We start from the raw sequence: 13636 nt of genomic DNA on the forward strand, positions 1-13636 counted from the left end.
TTATATATCTTCTTTGAAAATTGTCCCTTTGGTTCCTTTATACACTTTAAAAAATCAATTGTTTTTTTCTTTGCTATTTTGTTGTGTAGTTCCATATTATTTTGAATACTAAACATCAGATATGTGGTTTAAAATATTTTCTCCCATTCCATAGGTTGTCTTTTTCTTTCATTGATTGTTTCCTTTAGTATGTAGATGATTTTTAGCTTTTTAGTTTACCTTTGTAATTCCACTTGTTTCTTTTTTCTTGGTTGCCTGAACTTTTGCTGTTATTTCTGCCCCCCAAATCATTGCTAAGACCACTGTTATAGAGCTTATCCTCTATGTTGTATTCTAAGATTTTTATGTCTGATTTTATATGTCTTTGCTCCATTTTAACTGATAATTTGACTCTTTTGTATGTGGATATTCAGTTTCCTAGCACCATTTGTGGAAGAGATGATGCATTTCCAATTGTGAATTCATGGCACCCTTGTAAAAAATTTGTTTTCTTAATATGCTTGGAATTATTTCTGAGCTGTCTTTTTTGTTCAATAACCTATGGGTTTGTTTGTATGCTAGTATCTTGCTGTTTTGTTTACTATGGCTTGGTAATGCATACTTTCAAGTGAAATCTCTGTTGCTGTCATTTATCCTTTCTGTTGGTTGTTAAATGTGCTTTATGCTTCAAGATAATCACATTCAGTTTTGTTAGGCATTATCATATTGCTCTTCAGAGTAGCTGTATACTCAGTGACATGTGTCAATTACTTTTGCTCCAATCCTTCATCTGAAGGGGAGGGTTTTTTCCCCTGGACTCTTCAGTGTAATAGATTTGGATTAGGAAAATATCTTCACCTAATTTCCATTGAAAAAATGTCCTCACCCCTTTTTCATGATTTCTGGGCTTCCCTTCTAAAATGTCTAACTAATAGTTTCTGACATTAGTGTGTGTGTGTGTGTGTGTGTGTGTGTGTGTGTATTTATTTTAGTTAAAATTTTATCCAGGTATGGTTAGCCTGTCATCCCAGCAACTCAGGAGGCTGAATCAGTAGGATTGCAAGTTCAAGGTCAGCCGCAGCAATTTAGTGAGACCCTAAGCAACTTAGCAAGACCCTGTCTTAAAATAAAAGATAAAAAGAGCTGGGGATGTGGCTCAGTGGTTAAGTGCCCCTGGGTTCAATCCCTGGGAAAACAAAAACAAAAGCAAAACCCTAACCTCACCCCTGAGTTGCTCTCTGGCTTCTTATTTGCAATGTAATCCCTTTTTCCAGCATACACTCCTGCCATCTGCCATGAGGCCCTCACCAGAGTCTGTGTTCAGCCTGTTCCATGCTGTCAGACTGTCTGCCTCCAAAACTATGAGTTACACAAACCTCTTTTCTACATAAATAGATATTTTCATAGTAAAGTAAAAATGAAAAATAGTATTTCAATTTATAATAATTAAGAAATATAAATTCATATCCTAGCCCATTATCCTGAATTAAAAAGGCAAGTAGTGGGGATGGGATTGTGGCTCAGTGGTAGAGTACTCACCTAGCATGGGTGAGACATTGGGTTCAATCCTCAGCACCACATATAAATAAATAAAATAAAGATATTGTGTCCACTTACAACTAAAAAAAAATATTTTAAAAAAGACAACTAAGGGCTGGGGTTGTAGCTCAGTGGTAGAGTGCTTGTCTAGCATGCTTGAGGCACCGAGTTCAATCCTCAGCACCACATAAATGTAAAGTAAAGATATTGTGTCCACTTAAAAAAACTAAAAAATAAATATGTTTTTTAAAAAGACAACTAACAGCCAGGAGCCGTGGTGCATGCCTGTAATCCCAGCAGCTCGGGAGGCTGAGACAGGAGAATTGCAAAATCAAAGCCAGCCTCAGCAATGGCAAGGTGCTAAGCAACTCAGTAAGACCCTGTCTCTAAAAAAAATACAAAATAGTACTGGGGATGTGGCTCGAGTGGTCAAGTGCCCCTGAGTTTAATCCCCAGTACTCCCCCAAAAGGGCAAGTACCTACAATATCGTTTTTAAAATTGATAACATTTTATTCAAGCCAACTATCTGAAATATTAATTGTAGACAAAAATGGAAAGGGCAAGAAAGCAAAAAAAAAATTAGAGATCATTAAAAGTTTTCTACTTACGCATGAACATGATTAAGCTTGACTCAATATATATCTCATTCAGAAATTCTATGCAAATATAATCAAGTATATTTACAAATAGCAGGGAGATGATACCTTACTTACAGCTTTAAAAGCTGTTTTTTGACATTTGTCATATATGAAGTTTGATCCATGCCAATCTATATAAATCCATGAAGTAATAGAACTGATGATAGAAACATTGATGGTCAATTTAGTACAATAGTAATAAAAACAATACTATTTATTACTGACTTATTCAGTGTCCAACACTCCTGTAAGTGATAACCTATATCTTAAAATTTAATCCCCACCATAACCTATGAAGAGGAGCTATTATTGCCCAACTTTAGACATAGGGGAATTGAGGCATATTGAGGGCAGGGCTAGAAAATGGTGAGGCTAGATTTGAACACAGGCCATGATGCTCCCATCTATACACATCTGATTAGTACCTGCTATTGCCTCTCACATGGTAGGATCAGCTTCATTGTTAAATAGGGCTCAACACAATAAAAAAATTAAGATTCTGTGTTTTTTCTATTAACTTTTCAGAAATTGAAAATATTGATAGCAATCTATGTTGTTTTGAATTTAAAAGAAATGTGTCTAGTAATACTGTTGCTGAGTGCTTCCCTACCATCTTGCCACTTTTTCTGTGCCTCAGGGATGTTCCCATTCTACAGTGAGTGGCTTTCGTATGGTTGGGGCAGATAATGATTTTTCCCCAACCATTGTAATATTTTGCATAATTGCAACATCAATAAGTATTTATTATAGGTAACAAAACAGACAACATTGAAAGAGCAAAACTAAAACCTACCACCTATCAAGAAGGCATTCTAATGTTTTTATTCTGCATTATAGTCTTCCAGAACTTTTCTTACACAGGGATTTCTATATTTATGCATGTATACAAAACATATCTGATCTTAGTTTTGTAATTTTTTAAAATTTTTTAGTTGTAGTTGGACATAATACTTTTATTTTCTTTATTTTTATGTGGTACTGAGGATCAAACCCAGCGGCCTCGCACATGCCAGGTGAGCACTCTATCACTGAGCCACAACCCCAGCTCCTTAGTTTTGTAACTTAATTGCTTCACTGCAGTGGATTGAATTGTGTCTCCTCTGGAAAATGCACATATTATATTAAAGCAGTTCTATTTTCTCTTGACTACAAATTTTTTTTTCTTTTCTTTTTCATGGAACTGGGTATTGAACCCAGAGGTAATCTACTACTGAACTTCATCCCTAGTTTCCCTTTCTTATTTTGAGACATGGTCTCATTATGTTGTCTAGGCAGACCTCAAACTTGCAATTCTCCTGCCTCAGCCTTCAGAATCTCTGAAATTACAGTCATGTATCATTGCATCTGGCTAGAAATCTACATTTCAGTCATGGATTTACCTCCCCCTTCCTCAGTTTAGGTTGAAATTTCCACACGTTGGAGAGGTGCTTCTCAGAGACCATGACATTCCCCCCCATTAGCCCACCTCTGCACAGGCTTTCCAATCCCTTGCTCAGTCCTATCAGTCATAGCTGCCAAAACCCTGCAACAGTGCTAGCATCCTTTTTCAGTCACCTCCTGCCTGCTCTGTGCTGCCCTATGCATGCCCACCTGCTATAGCTAAGGTGGGTTAGAACTACCTGATATTTTATCATATGGATGCCCTGGAATATATGTGGTTTTTGTTGCCTTCCTCTGTGTTTATTTGTAAGATAAAATTGGAACCATTCTAGTGTTTCTACATAGTTTCATTAGCCAGGATTTTAGAGATGTCACTGAATTTTTTATGTCTGTATTCGCTGCTTTCTAGAGAAATCTGATCGGAGGTACGTTGGTGCTACCTTGTGACAGAATATTGAACTGCAGCTTGAATGGGGCTGAGCAGGAAGGTGGGAGGGAGGGGCTGTGGTCTAACCCAATTCTATAGGGTTTTCTGAAATTCTGGGTATAAAAAGGGGCATACACAGACACTGAGGCTCTATAAACAGGAAGGTATGACTCTTACTATATTAAAGAGAAAGTTATGTATGGAGAGAAACAAAAGGTCATTTTAATTATTGCCGGGTTTCTGTTCTCACGACTAAAAGGCTCAGGGGTCACTCTAGTTAAACTGGGCTAACTGGGCTGCACGAAATAACCACACAAGAGACACAAATACCTTTTTCTTTGGGGTTGCTGTGACGGCTCCTCTGACTTTAAGGGTCCGCAGAAAGAGAGAGAGCGAGAGCACACGCGCTGACCCCTTTTATTGAGAAGCTATTCAAATGAGGCAAGGGGTCAGGTTTCAGGGGGCTGAGTCTATCTTCATGATGTCCACTGTCAGCAGGTTGACTGACACCTGGGTAGGCCACACCCAAGGGCACAGTAAGAGGAGGGGACACACACAAGGCACTTCCATGGAAGATTCTATCCTAAACAGGGCAAGGGGTTATATTACAAAGGAACAGGTGAGCATAGCTTCACCCATGGGGCTGTAGCAAGACACACCCATTTCTGTGACTGAGCGCCTCAGTACCCAGCTGGGGAGTGTAACTCAGTCACCCATAAGCTTGGCCTCCCACAAATTATTATGCATTCAAACCTCTAAATAAATAGCTAGAAAACAATATAATAAAAAATAGAATTAGGCCATTTATGATCTTTGTAACTTGCATTTACCCTTATTATGAATACATTTTAAATTATACCAAGATTTTAGTTGCATTGTTTATTTCTCATGGCCAAGATGTTTTATCATGCGGATGCCCCCAAATTTATTTCATTAGTATCCTAGTGATGAAAATCTAATTCCCTTACTGATTTTCTATTTTAAATAATAGTATACTTAACTCAGTGCTGTATATATGCAGATGTTTATAAGCATCTCTTCAGAATAAATTCAAAAAGTATTATTTCAAAACCCTTTGAAATATGAAACTTTATATTAATGTATTTAATCCAATTACTAATGTGTATTCCTAACATCAGTATGAAAAGGTCTGTTTCTCCACATATTATAAATAATGTAAATTATTAATCTGAAATGCAGGAAATCATCTCTTGTCACTGTTTTTGATGATGTTATAACTTGTTTCTCTGCCTTCTGGAATTTCATTCTAAGAGTGTGACATAATCACTTTTCACAATCCCATGCTATTTAGAGTGTTGTGATATTCATTGTTGTCTATATTGTGAAGTGCGTCTGTTCAAAGTGCGTCTGTACACTGCCAAAGGGTATGGTTCAGAGCAGAGTTCTGTTTGCCTTAGTGAGCAGAATGTGTTCTCTTTGAGTACAGCAAGCTGTCTTTTGAGAATTCTAGTATTGTGTTAACAGAAACTGGTTGATGTAGTAGTGCTGCCAACACATTTCTTCTGCTTCCTTCTGCCTCTTCATAGATTTGTGTCCTGTTGGGTTTCCTTCCTTAAATTTAGGCCCAGAATGAAAGAAGAGAATTCTCAGGATGGCATTCCTAACAGCCTCTGATGCATACCTGGTTTCCTTAAGGGACAATTAATACAGGAAGAAAAAAAGTTTGACCATTTCAACTGTATGAGTCCTGATATATTTACTACGATATTCTACCAACGACTCAAGGTGCTTAGGCTGGCAGTTTCTGACCTGGCTCTTGCAGCATGCCTGCTGAATGACTTCTTTGCCATATAACTCTGTGGTTAAGAGCACATATGTTGTAGTCACATCAATAAAGAGAGGCTATTAATATCTTAATAGCAGGGTTGTGGTGAGGATTAATTTCAGCCACTAACATGAAGGATGTAGCATTTGGTTCTGCTAAAAACTCTCTCCTTCTCTGGAGCAAGAAAGTCATATGGCGCCAGACCTGCCTCCTTACCCAGGCTCCCTTAACCAAAATTTAGATCTGAATCACCTTGAAATCACTTTCTAAACCCTAACCCAAAACTATTTTGTTGGTAGAAAAAAGGGCTTCTGCATAAAAGGCCATTTGAATTATGAAATCATAATGATATAAATTTCAAAAAACTGATATACCCATTTGTCATCAACAGTGTTTGTTGAGTGCCTATTGCCCTTTATAACGCCAACACCAAGTAAAATAGCTTTTGATTTTCATGCTAATCAGATCTGTTTATTTTCTCCAGTCCTGTCCTATTGGATGATGGTCATTAAACTTAAAGATTTACATAGGCTTATCCCCTAGAGTTACCAGATTTAGCAAATAAAAATATATGATTTGTCATTTAATTTTAATTTCAAATAAACAGAACTATATGCATTAAAATTATTCATCTGAAATTAAAATTTAACTAGGTGTACTCTGTTTTATATGGCAACCCTACACATGGAGAACCAAATTGCTCCAGGGAACAGCCTCCACTGAGCTCCCAGAATATGCCAGTATAAGGGCCAGATAAATGAGAATGGTGGGAATGTGAGGTTAAGAGAATAATTCTATAAAATAAGCCCACATGCTTTCTTTGCCAAAAAAAAAAGCAATCTGCCTGCAGCCCTGACTGGCAGAGGCAGGAGCAAAGGTCAGGCAGTCAGTTTAGGCAATGAATGATGGGGGTCAAGAGAAGATCAGGACTGGTTATCAAAGAGAGAACAATGGTTTGTTAACCTTTGTGATCATGCTCTTGGCCACTCTGGGTTGCTAAAAATTAACCTCTGCTTTCCTGCCCTTGGTCATGTATATGGGAAATAAAGAGAAGATTATAATTAAAAGAGGGGTTCCAGGATCTATAAAAAAGCAAGACACACTCATTCCCACAGAAGTTCTGGAGCCCATTTGGAGAAGTCTCTCTCTGTCCTTTTCTTAAATAAAACTTGCTTTCTATGCTTGTCTCAGTGTTTCTTGGGTTTTTAACCTTTAACACCAGGGAACAGGGATCTGTTCCTGATCTCCAAGACCAATATCACCATCACAAGTCATCATCCATGTAAGTGAGTTCTCTTGGATATCCCAGGCTGCATTTGTATGAAGAAAGAACATAGAGAAGAAATCAATTTGCTGAGCTTACTTATCACACAGAATTCTGACAGACAATAAATGGCTCAGGGGCATTTTGTTAAACAGAAATGGATATTTGCCACAGGGATATGATGAACTTTCCTTCTTTTTCTGTGACCTGTTACGACCAAAATATATAAGGATTCTGTAAGCCTTGAAAACTTGGTGAGAAGTTCTTATAATTTCTACTATAATCTGAGTATTGGTTTATGTGTTAGAAATTTCTGAGCATGTCTCAATTCCTTCTTGTAGGAATTTCCAAGGAAATTTTTCACTATAGACTTCCAATACAATTTTGAAATTTAGAACCTAATAGACCCCATCCATAAGATAAGCTTCCACTGGAATCACTGTATTAAGGAATTGAGAGATTGTTGCTGCAAATTGCTCCATGTACCACATGGAAAAACCACATCTTCAGCAGACTTCTTTGTAAGTATGACATCATAACAATGAATATTTCTATTTACTTCAAGTTATGTTTTTCAGAGGTGTCCTAAAACACTTTGTCCTGCCACACAGATAATCTTATGACAAAGAAATCATTTTTCTTGGACAAAAATAGGGTATCTTCATAAGACAGGAGATAGACACACATCGTAGCCTTCGGAATTTGTGATTGCTCCTATGCAACACTGCTGGCTCTACTATTCTAGGTCTCCCCTTCTAAAGTGAAGTGAAGATTCCTCAGATGACATTTTTGGTGTTCTTAGATCATTCAGTCACTGATTATGGACAGTTTTAGTTTCTCACAGATGGCCAACTACCTAGCACAGTGCATGAGTTATGCATGGTCCCCTCAGAAGGCTAGCTCATTTCCAAGAGCCCTGGAATACTTCCCTTGGTCTCTGTGTACTGATAACACTCATCCAAGGTCATTTTTAGTGCTAATAAAATTCCTGGTATCAGACACATGCTTTGTTCCAAAGACTTGGGCAAAGTGCTCCCAATTGTCTGCATCTCCGATGAGGGTCTCTAATTAGTGTTCTCTCTCGGGTGTTTTGCTTTAAAGGAGAGGCAAAGCCGACAGAAAGGAAGACTGCACGGAGCCTGCGCAACGTGGTTGCCACAGAAACCTGACGTCATTACGGCGACTGTGACGACATTCTGAAGGAGACCGACTTGCTCTGGTTGGAGAGCAGGGCCCCACCTCCAGGGGTTTGGACTCAGCGGAGGGTGTGGGTGCTTCTTGGTGGGGACTGAGCCTTCCTGGGGTATGGAAGAAGAGGAGAATCTCAGAACCAAGTCACCTCGTTCCTGTTCTGGGACTCGGTGCCCCGCTGACTGCGGAGGGAGAGACTGGCCCTGTGCAGCGTGATGTCCTGCTCCAGGGTGTCCTGGACCTAATTTCCATGTAAAGGCGGGGCGCGGGAGGGTAAGGCAAGGAAGCGCCCTCTGTGACCCAGCTACTCCTCTGTAAAATGGGTAAGAGCTGGGCGCTGTAGCACACGCCTCTATTCCTAGTAGTGACTGGGAGCCTGAGGCAGTAGAATCTCAAGTTGGAGGTTAGCCTCAGCAAGTTAACAAGACCCTGCCTCAAAAAAAAAAAAAAAAAAAAANGGTGGGGGAGGGGGAGGAGGAATAATATGGTGTAGTTTCATGAATGTTCCAACCTATATCCTTACTGATTTTCAGCCTGCAGGATCTTTCTATTTCTGAGAGATGGGTGATAAAGCCTCCAACTGTAATAGTGGATTCATCTGTTTCTCTGTAGTTTATCGATTTTTGCCTCATGTAGCATGATACTCTTTTGTAAAACATGTATGCCTCTTATATTCAGTGTGAGACCTTAGTAGAACCCCTAGTGGTAAAACTTACTACATTGTGGGAGTCCCCTGTGACTGGGCACCTCTGGAATTTTTTAAAAGTATGTTGGTGGACCTTTACTTTATTCATTTATTTATATGCAATGCTGAGAATCAAACCCAGTGCACATCTTGTGGTTGTACATGATGTGGAATTACCTTGGTCATGTATTTATATACAAGGATAAGAAAGTTATGTCCAATGTAATTTTAATTTGTATCTCCCTAATAGCTAATATTGATGGCCATATGTTCATGGGCATATTTACCATTTCTGTATCTTCTTTGGTCAACTGTCACTTCAATTTTTTTTTTTTAATTCAGCTACTTAAGTCTGTTTTCTTCTTATAGGCTTTTGAGAGATTTTTTATATTTTTGTGTAAAAATCCTTTATCAGATATATGATTTTCAAATATTTTAAATATTTCACTTCCATTAAGTGTTTCACTTTATTAATACCGATTCTGAAGTAATAAATTTGGGGGGAGGGGGAGGAGGAATAATATGGTGTAGTTTCATGAATGTTCCAACCTATATCCTTACTGATTTTCAGCCTGCAGGATCTTTCTATTTCTGAGAGATGGGTGATAAAGCCTCCAACTGTAATAGTGGATTCATCTGTTTCTCTGTAGTTTATCGATTTTTGCCTCATGTAGCATGATACTCTTTTGTAAAACATGTATGCCTCTTATATTCAGTGTGAGACCTTAGTAGAACCCCTAGTGGTAAAACTTACTACATTGTGGGAGTCCCCTGTGACTGGGCACCTCTGGAATTTTTTAAAAGTATGTTGGTGGACCTTTACTTTATTCATTTATTTATATGCAATGCTGAGAATCAAACCCAGTGCACATCTTGTGGTTGTACATGATGTGGAATTACCTTGGTCATGTATTTATATACAAGGATAAGAAAGTTATGTCCAATGTAATTTTAATTTGTATCTCCCTAATAGCTAATATTGATGGCCATATGTTCATGGGCATATTTACCATTTCTGTATCTTCTTTGGTCAACTGTCACTTCAATTTTTTTTTTTTAATTCAGCTACTTAAGTCTGTTTTCTTCTTATAGGCTTTTGAGAGATTTTTTATATTTTTGTGTAAAAATCCTTTATCAGATATATGATTTTCAAATATTTTAAATATTTCACTTCCATTAAGTGTTTCACTTTATTAATACCGATTCTGAAGTAATAAATTTGGGGGGAGGGGTACCAGGGATTGAACTCAGGAGCACTCAACTACTGAGCCACATCCTTGTTCCTAATTTTTATTTTATTTAGAGACAGGTTCTTAGTGAGTTGCGTAGTGCCTTGCTTTTGCTGAGGCTGGCTTTGAACTCACTGACCTCCTGCCTCAGTCTCCCAGGCTGCTGGGATTACAGGTGTACACCACTGTGCCTGGCAGTAACAAATATTTTAAAATTCAGAAAGTCCTATTTATTAATTTGTTCATTTATTGATGATGGTTTTCATGTCCCATCTAAAAAATCTTCACTTAATCCAAGGTCGAATGGATTTCCCCTATGTTTTTCTTTCTGGAACTTTTTTTCTTGAGCAAGAGATGCAGAAAGAACAGGCAAAGTATAAATTTATTGAAGGTGAAGATGAAAGTAGTACTCTGTAAGGCAGAGCAGAGTTGACCAAGTGAGAGAGAGGCTCAAGGTCTTTTCTGGAACATTTACAGCTTACATATTATATTTAGGTGTTTGGTATATTTTTAGTTAATTTTTATATGTGATATGATATATGAATTACAGTTTATGTTTGTATATATGGATATCCATCTATCCCAGTAACATTTGTTGAAAAGATGGTACTTTCTCCACTAAATTACCTTTTGTACCTTTGTTGAAAGTCAGTTGTCCATATATGCATGGATCCTTTTCTGGATTCTGTATCATGTTCCACTAATCTAATGTCTTGTTGCCAGAAGCATGCTGTCTTTTGATTACCATAGGTTTATCATTATTCTTGAAAACAGCTAGTGTTTGTCCTCCAACTTTGTTCTTCCTTTTTGAAGGTGTTTTTTCATAGTCTAGATCTTCTGACTTTATACACGAAATTTAGTATTTCCTTGCCAGTTTCTGAAAAAAAAATTGGTAGGATTTTGTTTGGAAATACATGTAAGTATTGATTGGGGAGAAATATAAAACTTTAGAAAACGGGATCTTCCAACTCAAGAGGAGAAAAAAAAGTGTCCTAGAGAAAATTTTCAGGTCATCTCCAGAAAAGCAAATCTCTAAAAGAATAGTTGTGGTTTTTCTATCTTTGTATTTGTGGTAAATCTATTGAATAATGGTATTTTTCTTCTTTACCCACCCACAGCATATCTACCTCAATAAATCCTGATTTCTTTGATGGTGAGAGAAAGAAGGAAAATGTGTATGCATGTGTGTGTGTGTGTGTGTGTGTGTGTGTGTGTGTATACACATATACAATTGCTGATTTTGCCAGGAGTATACAGTATGATGAATACTAGAGGGAAATTACTAAGGTCATGCCCTTTCCCTTTCAGTTCCTACCATACACATTTTAGGAAACAAATCAGGGATGTTGTTTTGTCCCACATTCCCTTGTCCAACATAGTCACTGACCCAGTGACTGCTGTGCAATTTTGTCCAGACAAAGCATCCCTTTAGTGTTTTTGCCTGAATCCCTAATATCTAGTTGCCTGTCAGGTATAATGTTACCCTTTTCAAAGTCTCAGAGAAAACTTGCTTCACTTCTCTGATATGAACCTACAGTTAGCGTGGGAGGATAGTGAGTAGCTTAAAAGAAAAGGAAATGGGTTGTCAATATTCTTATCCTGCCCCAAACTCCACTGGGAAGTTAGAAAGAAACTCCCTGAAATCATACTTCATGTAGTCTTTTGTGTCTGACTTTTTTCAATCAGTATAATGTGTGTGAGATTAATATTTATTATTGCCTTTAATTTTAGATTGCTTATCCTCATTGTCATAAGGTATTATATATCCTCCTTATTTTAATTGTTGGAAATATCATAAGTTGAAAATGCATTTAACACACTCAATCTTTGGAACATACCTTACCAACACAGTACATTATAGAGAATCAGGTGTTTAACCTTGTGATTGATACTGGTGATGAGAATTAGAACCGAGTTCTTTTTCCCCAGACGTGAAGATTGAACACCCAAGAAATGCTGGGGCAAGTGTAGAAAGCAAGTTTTATTTAAAGTATAGAACCAGAGACAATACTTCTCTCAGGAGGAAGAAGGGGATCCAGAGATGGTATCTGTGGGAGGGGGTGAATCTTGTCTTTTTATAGTTTCCAGTTTTCTTACTTCTTATGCTTCATCCTTCAATTGGGCCCATGTGGTGAAAAGGTGGGAAAGGGGGCAATCCAGAGGTACATCTTCCCATTTTCCATTGTCTACCCAGAAGAACAGGAAGGGAGCCTCCCAGGGAATACTCATTAACAATTCCCTGCTGGGAAGAACAATCCCCCCTGGAGGCCAGTGACTTTGGCCACAGATGAGGGGAGAGGGATGTGTCCTGAAGGTATTAATATTTCAGTCTCCCAGAGACAAGTGACTTTGGCCACAGGTGAGGGGGATGTGTCATGAAGGTATCAACTTTCCATTCCCTTTGAATCAGCTTCCATCTTCCCAACCCAAATCAGCTTCCATCTTCCTGACCCAACTCCATCATCTATATACACTAACTGCCTGAACTTTGCCCTTGGTTCATGATTGTGTGGCTAAATGGGAGCTTCAGTTCACTGCCACTGCCCAGTATCACAAGAGAGTATCATACTGCATTTTGATAGCTCAGGAAAAGATCAAAATTCAAAGCACAGTTTGTACTGAATGTGCATCCCACTCACACCATCATAAAGTAAAAAAAAAAATCATTAACTTTAACCATTGTAAGCCAGGGATCATATGTATTTGTTTTGATATTTCACAATATAGTTATCTGTTATGGCTATTTGGGTGTTTCCAGTTGTTTTAGTCAACTTTTTTGCCGCTATGACTGAAAGGATCTTACCAGCACAATTATAGAGGAGGAAAAAATTTACATAAGAGCTTTCAGTTTCAGAGCTCTTGGTCCATAGAAGGCCTGCTCCACTCCTCAGGGCTCGAAGTGAGGCTGAACATCATGGCAGAAGAGTGTGGCAGAGGGAAACATCTCACACTGCAATCAGAAAGCAGAGAGAGAGAGTCCACTGGCTAGATACAAATATATACCCAAAGCTGTTGAGAGCCACAGACAATTCAAGATGGCGCCTGGCACTTTGCCAAGAGGAGTGGTTTGAGAAGTAATGCCAGCAGGCCATTAAGATGATAGAGATTCCTAAATGACTGACTGCTGTTAGGTGCAGGACAGGCTGAGTAAGTTGTCTGCAGGGCATGCCAAAGTTAGCTGCAGGATGACCTGGCCGCTCAAACCCTCTGTCTGGTTCTTTATCACCTGTTTGCTTCAAGCCCAAACGCCCAAGCCCCCGCTCAAGGCTGAGCACTTCACCCCCCTGCTCAAGGCTGAACACTCAGCCTGCCACTCAAGGCTGAACACTTAACCCCCTTGTGCCAACAAGGCAGCTTGCAGACCCAGAGACCCCATTAGATTTGGGCTATAAAAACTCCCTCCTGCCAGGCCCCTCTCTCTCTTCTCTCTTCTCTCTTCTCTCTTCTCTCTTCTCTCTTCTCTCTTCTCTCTCTCTCTCTCTCTCTCTCTCTCTCTTCTCCTCTGTTACACTGCTGC

The 13636-nt window shown here is 38.6% G+C and overlaps 1 long non-coding RNA gene across 1 annotated transcript in view; it reads left to right on the plus strand.

The window, feature by feature from the left end:
• Positions 1 to 5171: 5171 nt before the first annotated feature.
• Positions 5172 to 13636, plus strand: part of LOC125614485 — an 18423-nt gene continuing 9958 nt past the window's right edge. The window contains exons 1-2 of the long non-coding RNA XR_007345065.1: positions 5172 to 7535; positions 8116 to 8528. This is a non-coding gene — a long non-coding RNA (uncharacterized LOC125614485). The remainder of the gene's footprint in view (positions 7536 to 8115; positions 8529 to 13636) is intronic.

This window comes from Marmota marmota, unplaced genomic scaffold, assembly GCF_001458135.2.
Source record: "Marmota marmota marmota unplaced genomic scaffold, marMar, whole genome shotgun sequence".
NCBI classification, from domain to species: domain Eukaryota; kingdom Metazoa; phylum Chordata; class Mammalia; order Rodentia; family Sciuridae; genus Marmota; species Marmota marmota.